Source organism: Pleurodeles waltl, chromosome 4_1, assembly GCF_031143425.1.
Source record: "Pleurodeles waltl isolate 20211129_DDA chromosome 4_1, aPleWal1.hap1.20221129, whole genome shotgun sequence".
Lineage (NCBI taxonomy): Eukaryota > Metazoa > Chordata > Amphibia > Caudata > Salamandridae > Pleurodeles > Pleurodeles waltl.
The window spans coordinates 218,184,057-218,207,087 of record NC_090442.1 but is presented as its reverse complement, the minus strand read 5'-3'; positions in this window follow the sequence as shown (position 1 = coordinate 218,207,087).

Genomic DNA, 23,031 nt, shown 5'->3' with positions numbered 1-23,031 from the left:
CATGGAACGTCATGCCACACACCAATGCCCAGTCTAGGGATCGTCATGCCACACACCAATGCCCGTTCCAGAGACCGCCATGGCAAAGCACCGCTGAACAGTCCAGAACCGCCATGGCAAAGCACCGCTGAACAGTCCAGAGACCGCCATGGCAAAGCACCGCTGAACAGGGCAAGCACCACCATGGCAAAGCACCGCTGAACAGTCCAGACACTGCCATGGCAAAGCACCGCTGAACAGGGCAAGCACCGCCATGGCAAAGCACCGCTGAACAGGGCAAGCACTGCCATGGCAAAGCACCGCTGAACAGTCCAGAGACCGCCATGGCAAAGCACCGGTGAACAGTCCAGACACCGCCATGGCAAAGCACCGCTGAACAGGGCAAGCACCGCCATGGCAAAGCACCGCTGAACAGTCCAGAACCGCCATGGCAAAGCACCACTGAACAGTCCAGACACCGCCATGGCAAAGCCCCGCTGAACAGGGCAAGCACCGCCATAGCAAAGCACAGCTGAACAGTCCAGAACCGCCATGGCAAAGCACCGCTGAACAGTCCAGAGACCGCCATGGCAAAGCACCGCTGAACAGTCCAGAGACCGCCATGGCAAAGCACCGCTGAACAGTGCAAGCACCGCCATGGCAAACCACCGCTGAACAGGGCAAGCACCGCCATGGCAAAGCACCGCTGAACAGGGCATGCACCGGGTAAGAATGTAAAGACCGCCACATCAAGCATCCTTATCCCATGTGCATCTGGGACAGTGACGGGACAGGAACTTTCACAAGGAGACTGATCCAGTCTGGCCACCAGTCCCCCTCCAGAGCCACTGGCGTATGTTATCTACTTGAGAGACTGTGGCTTAGCACTCCCCAGGATGGCACAGTGGGCAAGCCACCCACTGTAGAGACTTGTGAGTCTGTGGCTTTGCACTCCCCAGGATGGTACAGTGGGCAAGCCACCCACTGTAGAGACTTGTGAGACTGTGGCTTTGCACTCCCCAGGATGGTACAGTGGGCAACCCACCCACTGTAGAGACTTGAGAGACTGCGGCTTTGCACTCCCCAGGATGGTACAGTGGGCAACCCACCCACTGTAGAGACTTGAGAGACTGTGGCTTTGCACTCCCCAGGATACATCAATGGGCATGGAGCCCCGTCGTGGATCTGGCTTTGCAGTCATCCGGCTGAGGTGCCCCCACTTCCCTTCCCCCTGAGGTGCCTGTAGTATTTCTATCTGATGCCCCGGCAGTGTTCTCTCCGATTGAGGACAGGTATCTTTTGTGGGCCTCGCCCATGCATTTTTGGACTAGTGGTGCACGGACATTGCTATGTGCATATCTGCACTACTTCTTGTAATGTATATATTTCTGGCTGATTTTCTTATATATCTGTATATTTTTGACAGACATGTATATTGATACATTACAATGTTTGAACAGATTTCGCTTTGTCTTTGCATTCTTCCGGGGGGATTGTGGGTTGTTACTGTGATTTTTTTTGGATGCATTGGTGTGTATGTTGTAATATGTGAGTGTGGGGGTGGGGGTGGGAGTGTTTCGTGGGTGTCCCCCTAACTTTTGCCTCCCCCCTCCCTCATGTCGTAGGTGCTGTACGCGCCGCTGTTGGTCTTCGTAGATGAGTAGGAATACGAGGGCCGGAAGAATGTGTAATTCGGGCTCCATGGAGTCCTCGTTCCTTGTGGGATGTGTTAAGGTGAGCGTTTTCCCATTGCAGAAACTGTTTCCGTCGTGTTTTTATCCACGGTGAATCCGCCCCGGAAAAGGTGGTACATTGTCTTCCGTCTGTCTGTTGGCGGTGACTGCCGTGCTGCTTGTCTGTACCGCCGTGGCGGGCGGTGTGTTAAAGTGGCTGTCTTTGTTGGCGGTTTCCGCCAGGGTCATAATTCCCTTTTTTGGTCCGCCGGCCTTTTTGCGGTATTGCCGCACCTTTAACACCGTCCGCCAGGGTTGTAATGACCCCCTTTGTCCAATTGTGTGATGGCTGAATATCAACTTTGTCACTGCATCTTAATGTGACCACAAATCTTCTACTTAAAATTAGGAGTACCTACTTACACAGATCTGCAAACTCAGCCTAAATTAATTTAAAATCCTGCTGATCTTTCAGTTGCACAGGATGACCACTCCAGTAAAAGTGATACTGTAGGAGGCTGGACTGGTTTGTAGTGAGTACCAAGGGGTACTTACACCTTGCACCAGGCCCAGTTATCCCTTATTAGTGTATAGGGTGTCTAGCAGCATAGGCTGATAGATAATGGTAGCTTAGCAGAGCAGCTTAGGCTGAACTAGGAGACGAGTGAAGCTCCTACAGTACCACTAGTGTCATATGCACAATATCATAAGAAAACACAATACACAGATATACTAAAAATAAAGGTACTTTATTTTTATGACAATATGCCAAAAGTATCTCAGTGAGTACCCTCAGTATGAGGATAGCAAATATACACAAGATATATGTACACAATACCAAAATATGCAGTAATAGTATTAGAAAACAGTGCAAACAATGTATAGTTACAATGGGATGCAATGGAGACACATAGGGATAGGGGCAACACAAACCATATACTCCAAAAGTGGAATGCGAACCACGAATGGACCCCAAACCTATGTGACCTTGTAGAGGGTCGCTGGGACTATTAGAAAATAGTAAGGGTTAGAAAAATAGCCCACCCCAAGACCCTGAAAAGTGAGTGCAAAGTGCACTAAAGTTCCCCAAAGGACATAGAAGTCGTGATAGGGGAATTCTGCAGGAAAGACACAAATCAGCAATGCAACAACGATGGATTTCCAGTCGAGGGTACCTGTGGAACAAGGGGACCAAGTCCAAAAGTCACAAGCAAGTCGGAGATGTTCAGATGCCCAGGAAATGCCAGCTGTGGGTACAAAGAAGCTGCTACTGGACAGTAGAAGCTGAAGATTCTGCAGGAACGACAAGGGCTAGGAACTTCCCCTTTGGAGGACGGATCCCACACGCCGTGGAGAGTCGTGCAAAAGTGTTTTCCTGAAGATAGACCGCCAACAAGCCTTGCTAGCTGCAAATCATGCGGTTAGGGTTTTTGGATGCTGCTGTTGCCCAGGAGGGACCAGGATGTCGCCAATTGCGTCTGGGGACAGAGGGGGCGTCGAGCAAGACAAGGAGCCCTCTCAGAAGCAGGCAGCACCCGCAGAAGTGCCGGAACAGGCACTACGAAGTGGAGTGAAACGGTGCTCACCCGAAGTCGCACAAAGGAGTCCCACGTCGCCGGAGGACAACTTAGGAGGTCGTGCAATGCAGGTTAGAGTGCCATGGACCCAGGCTGGACTGTGCACAAAGGATTTCCGCCGGAAGTGCACGGAGGCCGGAGTAGCTGCAAAAGTCACGGTTCCCAGCAATGCAGTCTGGCGTGGGGAGGCAAGGACTTACCTCCACCAAACTTGGACTGAAGAGTCACTGGACTGTGGGAGTCACTTGGACAGAGTTGCTGGATTCAAGGGACCTCGCTCGTTGTGCTGAGAGGAGACCCAGGGTACCAGTGATGCAGTTCTTTGGTGCCTGCGGTTGCAGGGGGACGATTCCGTCGACCCACAGGAGATTTCTTCGGAGCTTCTAGTGCAGAGAGGAGGCAGACTACCCCCACAGCATGCACCACCAGGAAAACAGTCGAGAAGGCGGCAGGATCAGCGTTACAGAGTTGCAGTAGTCGTCTTTGCTACTTTGTTGCAGTTTTGCAGACTTCCAGCGCGGTCAGCAGTCGATTCCTTGGCAGAAGGTGAAGAGAGAGATGCAGAAGAACTCGGATGAGCTCTTGCATTCGTTATCTAAGGAAATCCCCAAAGCAGAGACCCTAAATAGCCAGAAAAGAGGGTTTGGCTACTTAGGAGAGAAGATAGGCTAGCAACACCTGAAGGAGCCTATCAGAAGGAGTCTCTGACGTCACCTGATGGCACTGGCCACTCAGAGCAGTCCAGTGTGCCAGCAGCACCTCTGTTTCCAAGATGGCAGAGGTCTGGAGCACACTGGAGGAGCTCTGGGCACCTCCCAGGGGAGGTACAGGTCAGGGGAGTGGTCACTCCCCTTTCCTTTGTCCAGTTTCGCGCCAGAGCAGGGCTAAGGGGTCCCTGAACCGGTGTAGACTGGCTTATGCAGAAATGGGCACCATGTGTGCCCATGAAAGCATTTCCAGAGGCTGGGGGAGGCTACTCCTCCCCTGCCTTCACACCATTTTCCAAAGGGAGAGGGTGTAACACCCTCTCTCAGAGGAAGTCCTTTGTTCTGCCATCCTGGGCCAGGCCTGGCTGGACCCCAGGAGGGCAGAAGCCTGTCTGAGGGGTTGGCAGCAGCAGCAGCTGCAGTGAAACCCCGGGAAAGGCAGTTTGGCAGTACCAGGGTCTGTGCTACAGACCACTGGGATCATGGGATTGTGCCAACTATGCCAGGATGGCATAGAGGGGGCAATTCCATGATCATAGACATGTTACATGGCCATATTCGGAGTTACCATTGTGAAGCTACATATAGGTAGTGACCTATATGTAGTGCACGCGTGTAATGGTGTCCCCGCACTCACAAAGTCCGGGGAATTGGCCCTGAACAATGTGGGGGCACCTTGGCTAGTGCCAGGGTGCCCTCACACTAAGTAACTTTGCACCTAACCTTTACCAGGTAAAGGATAGACATATAGGTGACTTATAAGTTACTTAAGTGCAGTGTAAAATGGCTGTGAAATAACGTGGACGTTATTTCACTCAGGCTGCAGTGGCAGGCCTGTGTAAGAATTGTCAGAGCTCCCTATGGGTGGCAAAAGAAATGCTGCAGCCCATAGGGATCTCCTGGAACCCCAATACCCTGGGTACCTCAGTACCATATACTAGGGAATTATAAGGGTGTTCCAGTAAGCCAATGTAAATTGGTAAAATTGGTCACTAGCCTGTTAGTGACAATTTGAAAGAAATGAGAGAGCATAACCACTGAGGTTCTGGTTAGCAGAGCCTCAGTGAGACAGTTAGTCATAACACAGGTAACACATTCAGGCACACTTATGAGCACTGGGGCCCTGGCTGGCAGGGTCCCAGTGACACATACAACTAAAACAACATATATACAGTGAAACATGGGGGTAACATGCCAAGCAAGATGGTACTTTCCTACACAACCCCCCCCCCAAACGAAGGACAATAAGACTAGCCATGACCTGATGAGTCTTCATTGTCTAAGTGGAAATATCTGGAGAGTCCATCTGCATTGGAGTGGCTACTCCCAGGTCTATGTTCCACTGTATAGTCCATTCCCTGTAGGGATATGGACCACCTCAACAATTTAGGATTTTCACCTTTCATTTGTTTTAGCCAAAGTAGAGGTTTGTGGTCTGTCTGAACAATGAAGTGAGTGCCAAACAGGTATGGCCTCAACTTCTTCAGTGCCCAGACCACAGCAAAGGCCTCCCTCTCAATGGCAGACCAACGCTTTTCTATAGGGGTCAACCTTCTACTAATAAAAGCAACAGGTTGATCCTGGCCCTCAGAATTAAGGGCCTCATGCTGACTTTGGCGGGCGGCGGAGGCCGCCCGCCAAAGTACCGCCGTCAGAAGACCGCTGCGCGGTCAAAAGACCGCTGCGGTAATTCTGAGTTTCCCGCTGGGCTGGCGGGCGACCGTCAGAAGGCCGCCCGCCAGCCCAGCGGGAAACCCCCATCCATGAGGATGCCGGCTCTGAATGGAGCCGGCGGAGTGGAAGGGGTGCGACGGGTGCAGTTGCACCCGTCGCGATTTTCAGTGTCTGCTTGGCAGACACTGAAAATCTTGTTGGGGCCCTGTTAGGGGGCCCCTGCAGTGCCCATGCCAGTGGCATGGGCACTGCAGGGGCCCCCAGGGGCCCCATGACACCCGTTCGCGCCAGCCTGGTTCTGGCGGTGAAAACCGCCAGAACCAGGCTGGCGGGAAGGGGGTCGGAATCCCCATGCAGCGCCGCCATGGAGGATTCCCTGGGGCAGGGGAAAACCGGCGGGAAACCGCTGGTTCCCCTTTTCTGACCGCGGCTTTACCGCCGCGGTCAGAATGCCCCGGAAGCACCGCCAGCCTGTTGGCGGTGCTTCCTCTGCCCTGGCAATGAGGGCCTAAGTTGTGATAGGACTGCCCCTACTCCTAATTCAGATGCATCAGTTTGGACATAGAATTTTTTTAGAGTAACAAGGGCTTTTCAGGACAGGTGCAGAGCACATGGCCTGCTTCAGCTCCTTAAAAGCTTTCTGACAGTTTGCTGTCCATAATATCTTTTTAGGCATTTTCTTGGATGTGAGGTCATTAAGAGGGGCTGCAATGGAGCCATAGTTCTTAATGAACCTCCTGTAATACCCAGTGAGGCCTAGGAAGGCTCTCACCTGAGTCTGAGTAGTAGGGGGAACCCAATCTATAATAGTTTGGATTTTCCCCTGAAGTGGTGCAATCTGTTCCCCACCAACAAGGTGTCCCAGATAAACCACCTTCCCCTGCCCTATCTGGCACTTTGAAGCCTTGATAGTGAGGCCTGCGTTTTGCAGGGCCTCTAAAACTTTCCATAGGTGGACCAGGTGATCATCCCAACTGGAGCTAAAGACAGCTATATCGTCCAGATATGCTGCACTAAAAGCTTCCAGCCCTTGCAGGACTGTGTTCACCAACCTCTGAAAAGTGGCAGGTGCATTTTTCAATCCAAAAGGCATTACTGTGAATTGGTAATGGCCTCCAATGGTTGAAAATGCAGTTTTAGGTTTAGCATCTTCTGATAATTTGATCTGCCAATACCCTGCAGTCAAATCAAAAGTGCTTAGATACTTGGCAGATGCCAGTGTATCTATGAGCTCATCTGCCCTGGGTATAGGGTGAGCATCAGTTTTGGTTACCTGGTTGAGACCTCTGCAGTCTACACAAAACCGCATTTCTTTCTTTCCATCCTTGGAATGAGGTTTTGGTACAAGTACCACAGGAAAAGCCCATGGACTTTCAGAGTGCTCAACCACTCCCAGTTCTAACATTTTCTGCACCTCTTGCTTTATGCAGTCTCTGACATGGTCAGGCTGCCTATAGATCTTACTTTTGACAGGCAAGCTGTCTCCAGTATCTATAGTGTGCTCACACCAAGAAGTGGTACCTGGCACAGTAGAGAAGAGTTCAGAAAACTGACCCAAGAGATTTATGCAATGGTCTTTCTGCTCAGCAGTAAGGCAATCAGCCAAAACTACACCTTCCACTAGAGCATCTTGTTCTGTGGAAGAGAAGAGATCAGGTAGAGGATCACTGTCTTCTTCCTGTCCCTCATCAGTTGCCATGAGCAGGGTGAGATCAGCCCTGTCATAGTAGGGTTTAAGGCGATTGACATGGAGCACCCTAAGGGGACTCCTGGCAGTGCCTAAGTCAACTAAGTAGGTGACTTCACTCTTTTTCTCAACAATTGTGTGGGGTCCACTCCATTTATCTTGGAGTGCTCTTGGGGCCACAGGCTCCAAGACCCACACTTTCTGCCCTGGTTTGTACTGAACCAAAACAGCCTTCTGGTCATGCCATTGCTTTTGGAGCTCTTGGCTGGCCTGAAGGTTTTTACTGGCCTTTTTCATGTACTCAGCCATCCTTTATCTGAGGCCAAGTACATAATCCACAATATCTTGCTTTGGAGCTTTTAAAGGTTGTTCCCAACCCTCCTTGACAAGTGTTAGTGGACCCCTAACAGGGTGTCCAAAGAGGAGTTCAAAGGGGCTGAAGCCCACTCCTTTCTGGGGTACCTCCCTGTAGGCAAAAAGGAGGCATGGTAAAAGGATATCCCATCTCCTGCGGAGTTTTTCAGGGAGTCCCATAATCATGCCTTTGAGAGTTTTGTTAAATCTCTCCACCAGTCCATTTGTTTGTGGATGATAGGGTGTAGTGAACTTGTAAGTCACACCACACTCCTTCCACATGGCCTTTAAGTAAGCAGACATGAAATTGCTTCCCCTGTCTGATACCACCTCTTTTGGGAAGCCCACCCTGGAAAATATTCCCAGGAGGGCCTTTGCCACTGCAGGTGCTGTAGTGGTCCTTAGAGGAATAGCTTCAGGATATCTTGTGGCATGGTCCACTACCACCAAGATAAACCTATTGGCTGAAGCAGTAGGAGGGTCAAGGGGGCCAACTATGTCAACCCCTACCCTTTCAAAGGGAACCCCAACCACAGGCAGTGGAATAAGAGGTGCCTTTGGAGTGCCACCTGTCTTGCCACTGGCTTGACAGGTTTCACAGGACTTGCAAAATTATTTTGTGTCCTCTGACATTCTAGGCCAATGAAACAAGGGAACAAGTCTGTCCCAAGTTTTCATTTGTCCCAAATGTCCAGCTAGGGGAATGATGTGGGCTAGAGTTAGGAGGAACTTTCTGTACTCCTGAGGAATCACTAACCTCCTGGCAGTTCCAGGTTTAGGATCCCTTGCTTCAGTGTACAAGAGGTTGTCCTCCCAGTAAACTCTGTGAGAGTCACTGACATCCCCATTAGCTTGTTTGACAGCTTGCTGTATTAGACCCTCTAGTGTGGGACATGTCTGCTGTGCCACACTCAGCTCCTCCCTGGCAGGCCCCCCTTCACCCAAAAGCTCAGCAGTGTCTGCTTCCAGCTCCTCTGGTGTAGGTTCTGCACAGGCTGGAAATTCTTCTTCCTCAGAAGTAGAATCCACTGTAGAGGGAGGGATAGTAGGTAGTGCTTTACTTCTACTAGCCCTAGCTTTAGGGAGCACCTGGTCCATTGTTCCAGGATCCAAGTCACCCTGTCCTTTTTGCTTTTTGGCCTGAGCCCTAGTTAAAGCAAAAATATGCCCTGGGATGCCCAGCATTGCTGCATGGGCCTCCAACTCCACATCTGACCAAGCTGATGTCTCCAAATCATTTCCTAGTAGACAGTCTACAGGTAAATCTGAGGCTACCACAACTTTCTTTGGACCAGTAACCCCCCCCCCCCAGTTGAGATTTACAACAGCCATGGGGTGGCTAAGTGTGTTGTGAGCATCGGTTACTTGGTACTGGTGACCAAGTAGGTGTTGTTCAGGGTGGACCAGTTTCTCTATCACCATTGTGACACTGGCACCTGTGTCCCTGTAGGCCTGAACCTCAACACCATTTATTAGGGGTAGCTGCTTGTACTTATCCATATTAAGGGGACAAGCAACTAAGGTGGCTAAATCAATAGCCCCCTCAGAGACTAACACAGCCTCTGTGGTCTCCCTAACAAGACCAACCCCAACTAAGTTACCAAAAGTGAGCCCAGCTACTCCCTTGGATTGGCTATTAGTAGGGACACTAGGTGTAGCAGTAGGGGTTGTAGTGGTAGGAGGCTTGGTGCTTTTCTTTGGACAACTGGGATCTGTTGTCCAATGGCCTTTTATTTTATATTAATAGCACCATGGTTTCTTTTCTTTGTTTTGATTAGAAGAGGATTTGGGCCCACCACCCCCACCAGAGTGTTTTTGTGGGCCTGATGAAGACTCATTTTTAGATTTGTCCCCACCCTTGTCAGAAGACTTACCATCCTTCTTCTTGTTGCCATCTTTGTCACCCCCTGTATGAACTTTTCTGTTCACCCTTGTTCTGACCCATTTGTCTGCCTTCTTTCCCAATTCTTGGGGAGAGGTCAGATCAGAGTCCACCAGGTACTGGTGCAACAAATCAGACACACAATTATTAAGAATATGCTCTCTCAGGATCAAGTTATACAGGCTGTCATAATCAGTAACTTTACTGCCATGTAACCACCCCTCCAAGGCCTTCACTGAATGGTCAATGAAATCAACCCAGTCTTGTGAAGACTCCTTTTTGGTCTCTCTGAACTTTATCCTGTATTGTTCAGTGGTTAAGCCATAACCATCCAGGAGTGCATTCTTAAGAACTGTAAAATTATTGGCATCACTTTCTTTCACAGTAAGGAGCCTATCCCTACCCTTTCCACTAAATGATAGCCATAGGATAGCAGCCCACTGCCTTTGAGGGACATCCTGTACAACACAGGCCCTCTCAAGTGCAGCAAACCACTTGTTAATGTCATCCCCCTCCTTATAAGGGGGAACTATCTTGTGCAGATTCCTGGAATCATGCTCTTTTGCAGGATGACTATGGGGAATACTGCTGCTGCCACCATGGGTTTCAAAACCCAACTTCTGTCTTTCCTTCTCTAGTTCTAAGGACTGTCTATCCAAATCCAGCTGTTGCTTCTTAAGCTTCAGTCTGGTTTGTTCCACTCTCAACTTATTGAGCTCCCTTTCTAACAATCTGTCATCAGGGTGGGTGGTAGGGACATGTCTAGAAACAGAGGTATGATGAGAATTGACAGAAGGAGACCTATCCCTTACAGAGGGCACCCTAACAGCTTGGTTAACAGAAACATCACTTCTACTGTGGTGAGAAACAATACTCTTGCTATGATGTGAGATAACACTATCTGTATGGTGTACCTCTACATCAATACCAACTATGCTAGACTGTCTAGTAATGGGCAGGCTAGGAAGTTTCTTTCCTGAATCTTTTCCTAGGGGAGTCCCTGGATCAGATTGGGAACCATTGGCTACTTTTTCAACAGATGGGGCCCTTCTGGCCTTATCTTGTTCTCTAAGCATGTTAAGCAATAATTCCAAAGAAGGATTCTTCCCTCCACTCAAACCTCTCTCTATGCAGAGACTCCTTGCTCCTTTCCAGCTAAGGTGATCATATGCAAGTTTGGACAGATCAACATTTTGGCCTGTGCCAGACATTTTTAGAGAGAGTTAAAGTGCTAGAAAAAGAGAAAAAAAAAATCAGAACTTTTAGAAAGACAAAAAAAAAAACTTTTTAAACTTTTAAGACTTTTTTTAGAAAGTTTAGAGGTACTTTTCAGCCCTTTAGAAAAGAGGTGAGAAAAGAAATGCAAAACTTTTTGGTTAGGTGTACATACACTGAACTTGTTTTGTATATTTTTCTCTTATGAAAAGTACAATGACAAAAGTGTTAAGTAGTCTCAAAGCACTTATCCCACCGCTGCACAACCAATGTAGGAGGCTGGACTGGTTTGTAGTGAGTACCAAGGGGTACTTACACCTTGCACCAGGCCCAGTTATCCCTTATTAGTGTATAGGGTGTCTAGCAGCATAGGCTGATAGATAATGGTAGCTTAGCAGAGCAGCTTAGGCTGAACTAGGAGACGAGTGAAGCTCCTACAGTACCACTAGTGTCATATGCACAATAACATAAGAAAACACAATACACAGATATACTAAAAATAAAGGTACTTTATTTTTATGACAATATGCCAAAAGTATCTCAGTGAGTACCCTCAGTATGAGGATAGCAAATATACACAAGATATATGTACACAATACCAAAATATGCAGTAATAGTATTAGAAAACAGTCCAAACAATGTATAGTTACAATGGGATGCAATGGAGACACATAGGGATAGGGGCAACACAAACCATATACTCCAAAAGTGGAATGCGAACCACGAATGGACCCCAAACCTATGTGACCTTGTAGAGGGTCGCTGGGACTATTAGAAAATAGTAAGGGTTAGAAAAATAGCCCACCCCAAGACCCTGAAAAGTGAGTGCAAAGTGCACTAAAGTTCCCCAAAGGACATAGAAGTCGTGATAAGGGAATTCTGCAGGAAAGACACAAATCAGCAATGCAACAATGATGGATTTCCAGTCGAGGGTACCTGTGGAACAAGGGGACCAAGTCCAAAAGTCACAAGCAAGTCGGAGATGGGCAGATGCCCAGGAAATGCCAGCTGTGGGTGCAAAGAAGCTGCTACTGGACAGTAGAAGCTGAAGATTCTGCAAGAACGACAAGGGATAGGAACTTCCCCTTTGGAGGACGGATCCCCCACGCCGTGGAGAGTCGTGCAGAAGTGTTTTCCTGAAGAAAGACCGCCAACAAGCCTTGCTAGCTGCAAATCTTGCGGTTAGGGTTTTTGGATGCTGCTGTGGCCCAGGAGGGACCAGGATGTCGCCAATTGCGTTTGGGGACAGAGGGGGCATCAAGCAAGACAAGGAGCCCTCTCAGAAGCAGGCAGCACCCGCAGAAGTGCCGGAACAGGCACTACGAAGTGGAGTGAAACAGTGCTCACCCGAAGTCGCACAAAGGAGTTCCACGTCGCCGGAGGACAACTTAGGAGGTCGTGCAATGCAGGTTAGAGTGCCGTGGACCCAGGCTGGACTGTGCACAAAGGATTTCCGCCTGAAGTGCACGGAGGCCGGAGTAGCTGCAAAAGTCACGGTTCCCAGCAATGCAGTCTGGCGTGGGGAGGCAAGGACTTACCTCCACCAAACTTGGACTGAAGAGTCACTGGACTGTGGGAGTCACTTGGACAGAGTTGCTGGATTCAAGGGACCTCGCTCGTCGTGCTGAGAGGAGACCCAGGGTACCGGTGATGCAGTTCTTTGGTGCCTGCGGTTGCAGGGGGACGATTCCGTCGACCCACGGGAGATTTTTTCGGAGCTTCTAGTGCAGAGAGGAGGCAGACTACCCCCACAGCATGCACCACCAGGAAAACAGTCGAGAAGGCGGCAGGATCAGCGTTACAGAGTTGCAGTAGTCGTCTTTGCTACTTTGTTGCAGTTTTGCAGGCTTCCAGCGCGGTCAGCAGTCGATTCCTTGGCAGAAGGTGAAGAGAGAGATGCAGAGGAACTCGGATGAGCTCTTGCATTCGTTATCTAAGGAAATCCCCAAAGCAGAGACCCTAAATAGCCAGAAAAGAGGGTTTGGCTACTTAGGAGAGAAGATAGGCTAGCAACACCTGAAGTAGCCTATCAGAAGGAGTCTCTGACGTCACCTGTTGGCACTGGCCACTCAGAGCAGTCCAGTGTGCCAGCAGCACCTCTGTTTCCAAGATGGCAGAGGTCTGGAGCACACTGGAGGAGCTCTGGGCACCTCCCAGGGGAGGTACAGGTCAGGGGAGTGGTCACTCCCCCTTTCCTTTGTCCAGTTTCGCGCCAGAGCAGGGCTAAGGGGTCCCTGAACCGGTGTAGACTGGCTTATGCAGAAATGGGCACCATGTGTGCCCATGAAAGCATTTCCAGAGGCTGGGGGAGGCTACGCCTCCCCTGCCTTCACACCATTTTCCAAAGGGAGAGGGTGTAACACCCTCTCTCAGAGGAAGTCCTTTGTTCTGCCATCCTGGGCCAGGCCTGGCTGGACCCCAGGAGGGCAGAAGCCTGTCTGAGGGGTTGGCAGCAGCAGCAGCTGCAGTGAAACCCCGGGAAAGGCAGTTTGGCAGTACCAGGGTCTGTGCTACAGACCACTGGGATCATGGGATTGTGCCAACTATGCCAGGATGGCATAGAGGGGGCAATTCCATGATCATAGACATGTTACATGGCCATATTCGGAGTTACCATTGTGAAGCTACATATAGGTAGTGACCTATATGTAGTGCACACGTGTAATGGTGTCCCCGCACTCACAAAGTCCGGGGAATTGGCCCTGAACAATGTGGGGGCACCTTGGCTAGTGCCAGGGTGCCCTCACACTAAGTAACTTTGCACCTAACCTTTACCAGGTAAAGGATAGACATATAGGTGACTTATAAGTTACTTAAGTGCAGTGTAAAATGGCTGTGAAATAACGTGGACGTTATTTCACTCAGGCTGCAGTGGCAGGCCTGTGTAAGAATTGTCAGAGCTCCCTATGGGTGGCAAAAGAAATGCTGCAGCCCATAGGGATCTCCTGGAACCCCAATACCCTGGGTACCTCAGTACCATATACTAGGGAATTATAAGGGTGTTCCAGTAAGCCAATGTAAATTGGTAAAATTGGTCACTAGCCTGTTAGTGACAATTTGAAAGAAATGAGAGAGCATAACCACTGAGGTTCTGGTTAGCAGAGCCTCAGTGAGACAGTTAGTCATAACACAGGTAACACATTCAGGCACACTTATGAGCACTGGGGCCCTGGCTGGCAGGGTCCCAGTGACACATACAACTAAAACAACATATATGCAGTGAAAAATGGGGGTAACATGCCAGGCAAGATGGTACTTTCCTACAGATACCCAATCCAAAACTCCACTCCCTACTGTTCACCTTACTGACATGAGTCCCAATCCGCATCCTGTAGCCATCTGCGGTCTCTTTCTTTGTATTCTGGCAATGACTATCAGGAACTCAGAGGGAGCTTGCACTGCCCACCTGGACATCCAGCTTTTCTCCACTAGCTGGTGCCTGCCTGTCACCTTCTCTTTTTTATCCCTTCAGCTTCTGGAAGATTGAACCAAAATATTGTACTCTTGCAGCCAGATGTTTGATTCTTTTGGTGTTATAGAAAATAATGGCAGGGTCCACAAAATTTCAGTCCAGGGATGTAGGGAGTGGGAGAGATATCTATGTAAAATTAGCTGCCTGCTTGGTTATTGTTGCATGTTCAGTAGCCCAGTACAAGAACCTTGGAAGCCATATGCTTTCACCAGAGAGAGGTAATGAACACCCCTCAAGTTTGGCAATGCCGCCTATTTTTGGAGGTTTCAGAGCTAATCTCTTAAGGTTCATGGTAACCACCTTGACATTTCCCAAGCACCTATTTGTTGACATTACATATTGGCGAAAATATTTGTAGTATATAAGGATCAAGCTGTCTTCATTTCAGGGCAAGAGCCTGGTAAAGCCTAGGAGGCAAAGGTTGGTCTAATACTGCAACATTCACAACTGGATTAGGTGGTGTTGAAAGCGAAACTGGTCTTAGACCTCTGGCCAGTAGAAACATTTGGTAAGTGGCTAACTGGAATTTCTACCTGCAGTAGGGATCTGTTAATATGGGGCTTGTGTCCGCGTAGCTCCACTAAACATGCTATGGTGGCACACAGAGTTTTCCTACTTTTGTTCAGAGGTAGAAATCTTTTCTGAAAAAACCTGGAGAGCTGCTGTGGTTTTCAGGCAAGACTTAATTTCAAACTTCTGTAGTACATTCATTTCCTTTGTTTCCCAGTGTCCTCTTACAACCACGTCTATTACCTGGGTACAGACCCATGGGAGACTCACTTTCCTCAGTAGGAAACCTCCCATGTCATAAACACACTCTACTCCCCTGATGGAGTTTCACTCACCAGGCCCTTCCGCCTATGGTCACATGTACAAGCCCAACCCAAGGACACAAGTAGTTGCAAGCCACTGACAGAGTCTTTTATGCACTAGTGTGTTGCAAGATAGCAATGTAAATACAGGTAAAATAATCTGAAACCATATGTACCGAGGTAGTGTAGGGGGAATGTAACATTAACCCTTAACTGGTGGAAGATGGGTCACGCAATAAGACCAACAGATTTTCTCAGCAGCTAGTGTAGATCCAGTGCCTTGACTGCCTGAAAATATGTTCATAATTTACTTCCAAACACGTAATTCAATTTTATTACAAATGAGATAAAAATACATTCAATGTGAGACAGGTTCTTTTTATAACTTAGTTGCACAGACCTCTTCGGCTCACATATTGTTTCAATTCTTGTTTTTTTAGTTTTAGTTTGTGCCATCAGTTAGTTCGTTAAGCTCTATGTTAGGTAGAACATAAGAAATAGTGCATGCATTGTTGCCTGTGACAACCTGCCTTGTACTTCTGTGCCTAGCCCAACTCTCTGTGTTTCCTGTCCAGTGGACTTTAATCTTGAGATCACTGCAGACTGGTCCACACTGATTTTATTCCTCTCCAGTAGACTCGACTAGTAACTACAGGCCTCTACCAGGCTATTGGTAGCTGATTAAATTGTTGGCACTTGGAGTATTTACTTGTTTTCCTTGGAGCTGTGTATTAACCAAGGACGTTGTTTAGGGATCGCCAGAGGTCGCATCTGCGACCCCCAGCTTGCCCTTTGTGACCCCTGGCACTGCCTCTGCGACCCCTGGCTTCAGAGGTGGCAACATCAGTGCCAGCAACACAGGGGCATCTCATCCTTATGGACGTTGCTTAACGCTCCACTTTCTTGTCTTCAGTCAGATTATTTTTATTACATTAATAGTGAATAACATTATTCACTATTAGCGTAATACAAAATAGAGTACAGTTAGCTGGAATATGACCCTTCTTGGTACCTGAGGTAAATAAAAAACACTGTTAAATGTATGTTGTGTGCATGCTTGCGGGTGATAGTGTGCTTATGTAAAAGAGAGTGTGTGTATGAGTGAATGTGTGTTTGTGTAAGCATGTGTGGGTGAGTGAAAATAAAGATGAACTGGCGTGTGATGTCACTTCGATATCCCCGGAATTTTGGTGAATTGCCATCCAGGGTCTTAACCCTCTTATTTAATCTCTAAAGTATCCCCAAATTGTGACTCCTCTTTCCCCGTGAGTTGTAATAAGAAATATTATAATTTGCTGTTCCAGATGTGTTACTGCTTCTTCTCCTCTATTTCTAAGCCTTCTGGTAATTAAAGATTTCCATTACAATTGTAGAAGTACCCATATGATTTGATTTAATGTATTTATTCGTAAAGCGCCCAAATACACCACAAAGGGCCGGCTTGGCGTTAAGAATGGTTAAGGGAAAGATTGTAAAATGGGTAAAATGGGGTTGAGAATAGATGGGTTTTAATTCGTTTTCTGAATTTTAGAAGGTCACTTTCAGCTTTCGCTGTCACATTCATAGAAAGAGGAGGCCTTCCCAGTCTGGCCTACACATCTGTAAACGAGGAGGCCGCCCAGGGTAGTGCCAAGAGAGCAGGGTGGACACAGAGGTTCAGCAGGAAGGAGAATAGTCTTGTGACATAGGCACACATCCTTAAACACACTCTTTTGGAGAAAGGTAACCTGTGAAGCTGAGTCAGAGGAGAGGCAATGGAAGATCGTCTGTGTAGCTCAGGAACTTGGTGTGCAGCAGAGTTTTGGGCCATCTGAAATCTGTGGGTCAGTTAGCCAGGAAAGCCCGCGTACAGAGAGTTACAGTAGTCCAGTATGGATATTATAAAAGCTTGTTTTGCGATCTTCCTAGAAAAGAAAAGAATGGCAGGTATGGTAAAATCTTTTTAATTACTCACAGGAAACGAAAACAAGTTTTGAGATTAAAGTGTTTACTTCTCCTCAAAGGAGAGCTTGAGGTAAAAAATGACCCCAAGTGGTTAGTGGATTGAGGCAGGGATGGGAAGAAGTCTCCCAGTATAAGGACACCTTTCCATGGTTCAGTGAGAGGGATTACCACAGACAAGCACTGGATTACGTTACACAATTTCAGATTTTTTTTTCAGGCAAGGGAGATTAAGGTCATAATGGTGATGGATATCCCGTCTGCCGAAATCTTAAATCTCATTATTTCCTACGGGATTTAGATTTTGGCGGACGGGATATCCGTCAACGTCGTGACAGAGTAACCCATCCACCAAAATCTAAGGGTGGCCCTAAATGATTTGCCCTGAATCACAGGATGTTGACTCAACAGCAGGACTCACCAGCTCAGGCCATTAGACCATGTCTTTTCTCATGACCTCCTTCATTCACTATTGTAGTGAGAGGCACATACAATAGTATTCACTTTGTCACCCTCAAAAGTCACTTGGCATTCGAAATTGAGGTTTTGGGAAGGCTCTCAGCATGTTGAACCCTATTTTAGTGGATGGTTTAGAGTTTAGTGGTTTTTGTTTATGCTTAGTTTTTTTTGCTAAAAGTGGGCTGCTTAACAAATATGCTGTTTTGAGCTTAGTCTGGATTCTGAGTACAGAGAGTACAGCTCCAACCAGGAGCAACGCCACCTCCGACGCCTAACCAGATACTGTGTACAAGGCCCCATCGGCAGTCCTCTAATTAACCATGCAATTGGCAATTATCTGCCAACACTTTTTAACAATCTAGACATTAACAGTCTTGCATAACTGAGCTTTTGGCGTCTCTCAGCTCCAGCAGGCGACCTTGATGCAAACAGACTCCTACAGTACATCATAAGTAACCCTTAAAATTGCAGAATTGATGGAGCTCAGAGCATTAAAACCAGTTTGATCCGGGGACAGTAACTTATTATCTACCCACTGTGGAGCATTCTGGCAGCAGCCCAAAGTTTGCAGCATTTTAGCTCTTGGCCGCTCTATAGAAATTTGACTGTAAATATCTAGGGCTGTACATGTTGCGGTTTATTCCTCTCACTATAGGCAGGGTTTGCAGCCGCTTTCCCATTACTGTGCTGGAAATCTGTTGTTATCAGACACACATATTATATTGTAGGGGCACGGGGCCCTCTTCTTTGAGTGATAATAGACTAAAATTCACTTTTATTAAATGGAATACATTTTTACTTCTTTTATTTTAAACACTCCGAATCAATAAACCCGACTTGGATTTTTCTCAGCTGCATTTAGGGTAACAGCGTGGAAATGTGTGTGACTTCGCTTTCACACACTTGAGGAATTTTCAAACATTGGGAAACGTTTGTAAAAACTGATTTAGTAGAAAAATCTAATTGCAATTTCAGGTTTTTCTGGGTATTAGGTGAAGCAAGTTTTTTCACTTTTGTTGGTAAGAAATCATACGTTTTCAAATTCAGGTTTGCAGGAGAATTTTCCTGCAAAAAGTTGTGGAATGCTTACCCCAACTCCACATTAAGCAAAAGGTGAAACATTTTATGAAAATCAAAAATCATGAGCTTCACCGGATTCAACAAGCACAATTCAGTTTGCAGGTCAGCTGAATAGAAAACTGCAAAAAAAAAGATTCTCACTTAGTGTGTGAATTGCACAGTATGAAAATGGAAAATCTGGGATCTGTTCTGGCTTTCCTGTTTTACCAAATTGTGTGAAGCTAGGCAACTACTTTATTTCACCAAACAACCTTTTTCTTCACTATCCCATATGAGAGCACCTTCTAATATGGGAACTCAGGATGGTTTCTGTGCAAAAACGTCTCTTGTGTTTGATGTATTAGCCTATAGTGTTGCTCCATCTGTAAAAATAATCTATGTGTGGTACACATGAGAACTGACTTGCATCTTAGTTCCGTAATAGAGTTGTTGTGACAGGAATGTTTCTCAGTGCAGAGATATAATCTGTTGTAGTAAGGTGAAACACTTCTGTATGTAAAGAAATACACTTTTTGGAATGTTGAAGAAACTTTTGGGTCATTATGACCCCGGCAGGCAGTGATAATGTGGCGGTAGTACCGCCAACAGGCTGGAGGTACATAACGCCACATTATAACATTGGCTTGTTGGCTGCAGCCAACCTGCCAATTTACCGTTACTACCGCCATGTCGGTAGCAGCCACCGGGCTGGAGGTAACAATCTCCAGCCTGGCGGCCGCTATTGTCCCACTAGCAGCATTTTGAGCCTGCCTACCGCCATGGTTTTCGTGGTGTTCGCAATGCCATGAAAACCATGGCAGTAGGCTCTCCAAGTGACAGGGAATTCCTTCCCTGTCACTGGTAGGAGGCTCACCCACCCCCCCAAACACTACACAGATGCCCTCCACCCCACCTCCATCCACGCTCCCCCCCTTCTGATCCCCCACACCCTCCATTCATGCACACTGGCAGACACGCACCACGCATACACACACTCACTCACACAGGTATGCACGCATTCATTCACGCATGCATCCATTCATTCTCACACACATCGGAACACACATTCACACTGATACGCAGACACGCATTCACATGTCCATTCATACATGCATTCTCACACATGCATACACACACGCAAACAACACTACACACATTTGCATTCGCGCACACACTCACACATTCATGCACACAACCCCCCCCACACACACACACACACAACACCCCCACCCCCTTCTCCAGTCGGAATCCCAACTTACCTGCATCCAGGGGGTCTCCTGGCAGGTGACGGGATGGGGCGCTGCTACCGCCAGCAGGACCCGCCAGCAGAATACCGCCAGGCTGTATTATTTGTCATACTATGGCTGGCTGCAGTCTACTGGCGTGGCGCTGCTGTTGGTAGCAACGCCACCTTAACACCATCCGCCAGTATGGCCACAGCCGGATTGCCGCCTTTCTTGTGGCGGAAATCCGTCTGTGGTCATAATTTGGCGTACGGATGTTAGCCGCGGCAACAGTCTTTTGGCGGCTGTTGCCGCGGTGGTAGGCTGCATTTACCACCAATCTTATAATGAGGGCCTTTATATTCTTACATAATGTTTGTAGCATGATTTACATGCTAAACGTTTTCGAGACACAGCTCATGCACAGGCTGTTACAGCAAGAGCTGACCTTTGGCTCAGATGTCCCTCTTAATTTGTTGGCTCACCCACTTTTACCTATACATGGCAGTCACCACTCCCACCTGATCTAATATCCACCATGCGGCACCCAAGTACCAAAAAGCATGAGCATCCTAAAATCTATCCCTCATTCCATGAATAGCTGCACAACAACCTTGAACTTCTACTTCACTCAAGAATCTTAATGACACCCTTAGAATGATCAACAATCATATTAATCCAATAATCCCCTTCACCCCAACTACTAGATATCCTCATTCTTGGATCACACTGTATTGTCTCATTGAAGGCAAACATTTTTGCAAATGGTTAAAATCAGAGGCAGAGGGACACTTTGATGACTACAGACTAACCTTGATCAAGCTCACCTCTGTGCTAAAGACTGCTAAATGTACGTACTTTCATGATCTATTGTGCTCCTACCAACAGTCATTTGGCTGCACTATTAAGAGCCTGCTGTGCCCAGTCTGTTCTCACTCGCCCACACCCTCAGCCTCTGACCTCTGCACATATTTCTCCTACACTTATAACAAATAATAGATCCAGCCTAGACCACCGCTGCACACCCACTCACCACCTGGGAGCAGCTCAGCACACCGAACACAACCTCACTCATGAGCTCCATCCACTCTGAAGTACCCACCTACTCCCTTCCCCCATGGACTTTTCAACCTCGGGAGAGACAAGATCAACCACCAACTCGCCAATATCCTAAACACCTCCCTAGTTACAGCCACCTTCCCCGAAGCCTGGAAACACACAGAGATCAGACCCCTCCTCAAGAAATCCTCAACAGACCCCAGCTAGCTCCAAAACTACTGCTCCCCTTTCCCGCCAAAAACCTGGAAAAAGCCATCAACCTCCAACTCACTGAGCATCTGGAGAGAAACAACATACTGGACACATCTCAGTCAAGCTTCAGAGCCAACACCAGTATGGAGACAGCCCCCATCGCTGCAACAGATGACATCCGTAGCCTACTTGACAGAGGAGAATAGCCACCCTGATTCTGCTGGACCTTTCTGCAGCCTTCTACACCATCTCACACCGCACACTCATTGACCGACTGCGCTAGTTAAGAATCACAGGTGACGCACTCAGATGGATGGAATCCTTCCTCACAGGGCGCACCCATAGAGTCCGCTTTCCCCCTTTCACCTCCCAAGCCAATCCCACCATCTGTCGCGCCGCACCACGCAGCGCGAGCCGAGCATTCAGCTCGCGCCGCACAGCGCGTCCTCAGGACACAGCGCGCCCCGAGCCTTCTGTGCACCTCGCGAGGCCTCAGATTTTGCTTGGGGCCTCGCTCTGCTTTTCCTTGCGTCCCTGGTACCCCCTGACCCCTCCTTACCTGTTCTTTTTTCTTCTTTTCTTCTTTTCTTCTTTGGGGCATTTTCTTGTACTTTCTTTATGTCTTTTCCCCCTTCCCATGTTACCTTTTTCTTCCCAGCATTCCTTGTTCCCTATTCTCTATGGTTCCTACTCTATTCTGTCCTATGTACTTTTCCCTATCTAAGATGGTGTCCTTTTACTTCCTGTTGGTCATTTCCTGTTTCTTGGTATTTAAGGGCTCTGTTTTCTTCATTTCCTTGCGCTGCAACACTATCTGCTCTGATTGTGTCTTCGCTCCTGATTCTTTGCCTTCCGTTCTGAATCTTGTCAAATTTTGTGTTACCTGCATTTTTGTTTCTTTTTGATTCCTGGTTTTTGTTCTTGTTTCAGGAATCTACTGTTTGGAGGTTTTTTCCCCTTTTTAGGTTTTTTTTCCCTCTGGCACTATTTCTAAAGGGCACGGTCTGTTCTTGGCGTTTCCATTGCCTACAGCACCGTGTCTACTAGAAAGAGTCGCCCCTTTCTGGGCCAAAGCCGAACCTTCAAGACCCACGCCACTCCATCTGCGGATTCCAGGCGTAAGCAGCACGTGAGTCGTGACAGATTGCAGCGCCAAACCATCCCGACGTCTTCTGACACCATGGACGATACAGTGGCGGCTGCTGCAGATCCTGATCAATCTCTTCTGAATACTATTCAGCAACAAGCTCAGGAATTGCAACAACTACGCAATGAGAATGCTGTGTTACGACAGGCTTTGGCCTTCCGCAGTGGCGATGTTCCGACTATCTCCGCTTCTACTCCTCGTTTCTCTGGTGAACCAACTAAACTGCGTGAATTCCTTGATGCATTAACGGTGTACTTCGCCTTCCGACCTACCCAATTCTCCCATGACAGGACAAAGGTGGGATATCTTATCAGTGCATTATCCGGTCCTGCCTTGGCCTGGGCAACCCCGATGGTGTCATTCAACGATCCGGTATTGTCGGACTACTCTGCTTTCGTGACTCGCTTCAAACAAATGTTTAGTCGTCCAGGATTGGAGGCCTCAGCGGAAGAAGCCTTATGTGACATCCAGCAAGGCTCCCAAGATGTCCTTCAATATATTACACGTTTTCGTCAACTAGCGGCAGAGACCACCTGGGTGGAGCGTACCCTGGTGACTTTGTTTCGCAGAGGACTTAAAGAAGAAATAAAAGATGAATTAGTACATTCCACCAGAGTTGAAGATCTTCGTGGCCTGATGGATCAAGCACTTTCCATCGAGTATCGTCTTCAAGAGCGACGAATGGAGAAGAGAAGGAGTAGAGGGTCTTCCCAGCCAAGCACTTCATGGGTGTATCTGCCTCGTTCTGAGGAATCTCGTCCTCCTGCTAGAGACATAGAGGGGGAACCCATGCAAGTGGATACTACTCGAGGGCCGCTCTCCGCTAGTGAGCGGGAAGACAGACGTAAGAAAGGATTGTGCCTATACTGTGGTTCTGCTGGTCACATGCTTCGTACCTGCCCTGTACGTCCACCAAGAC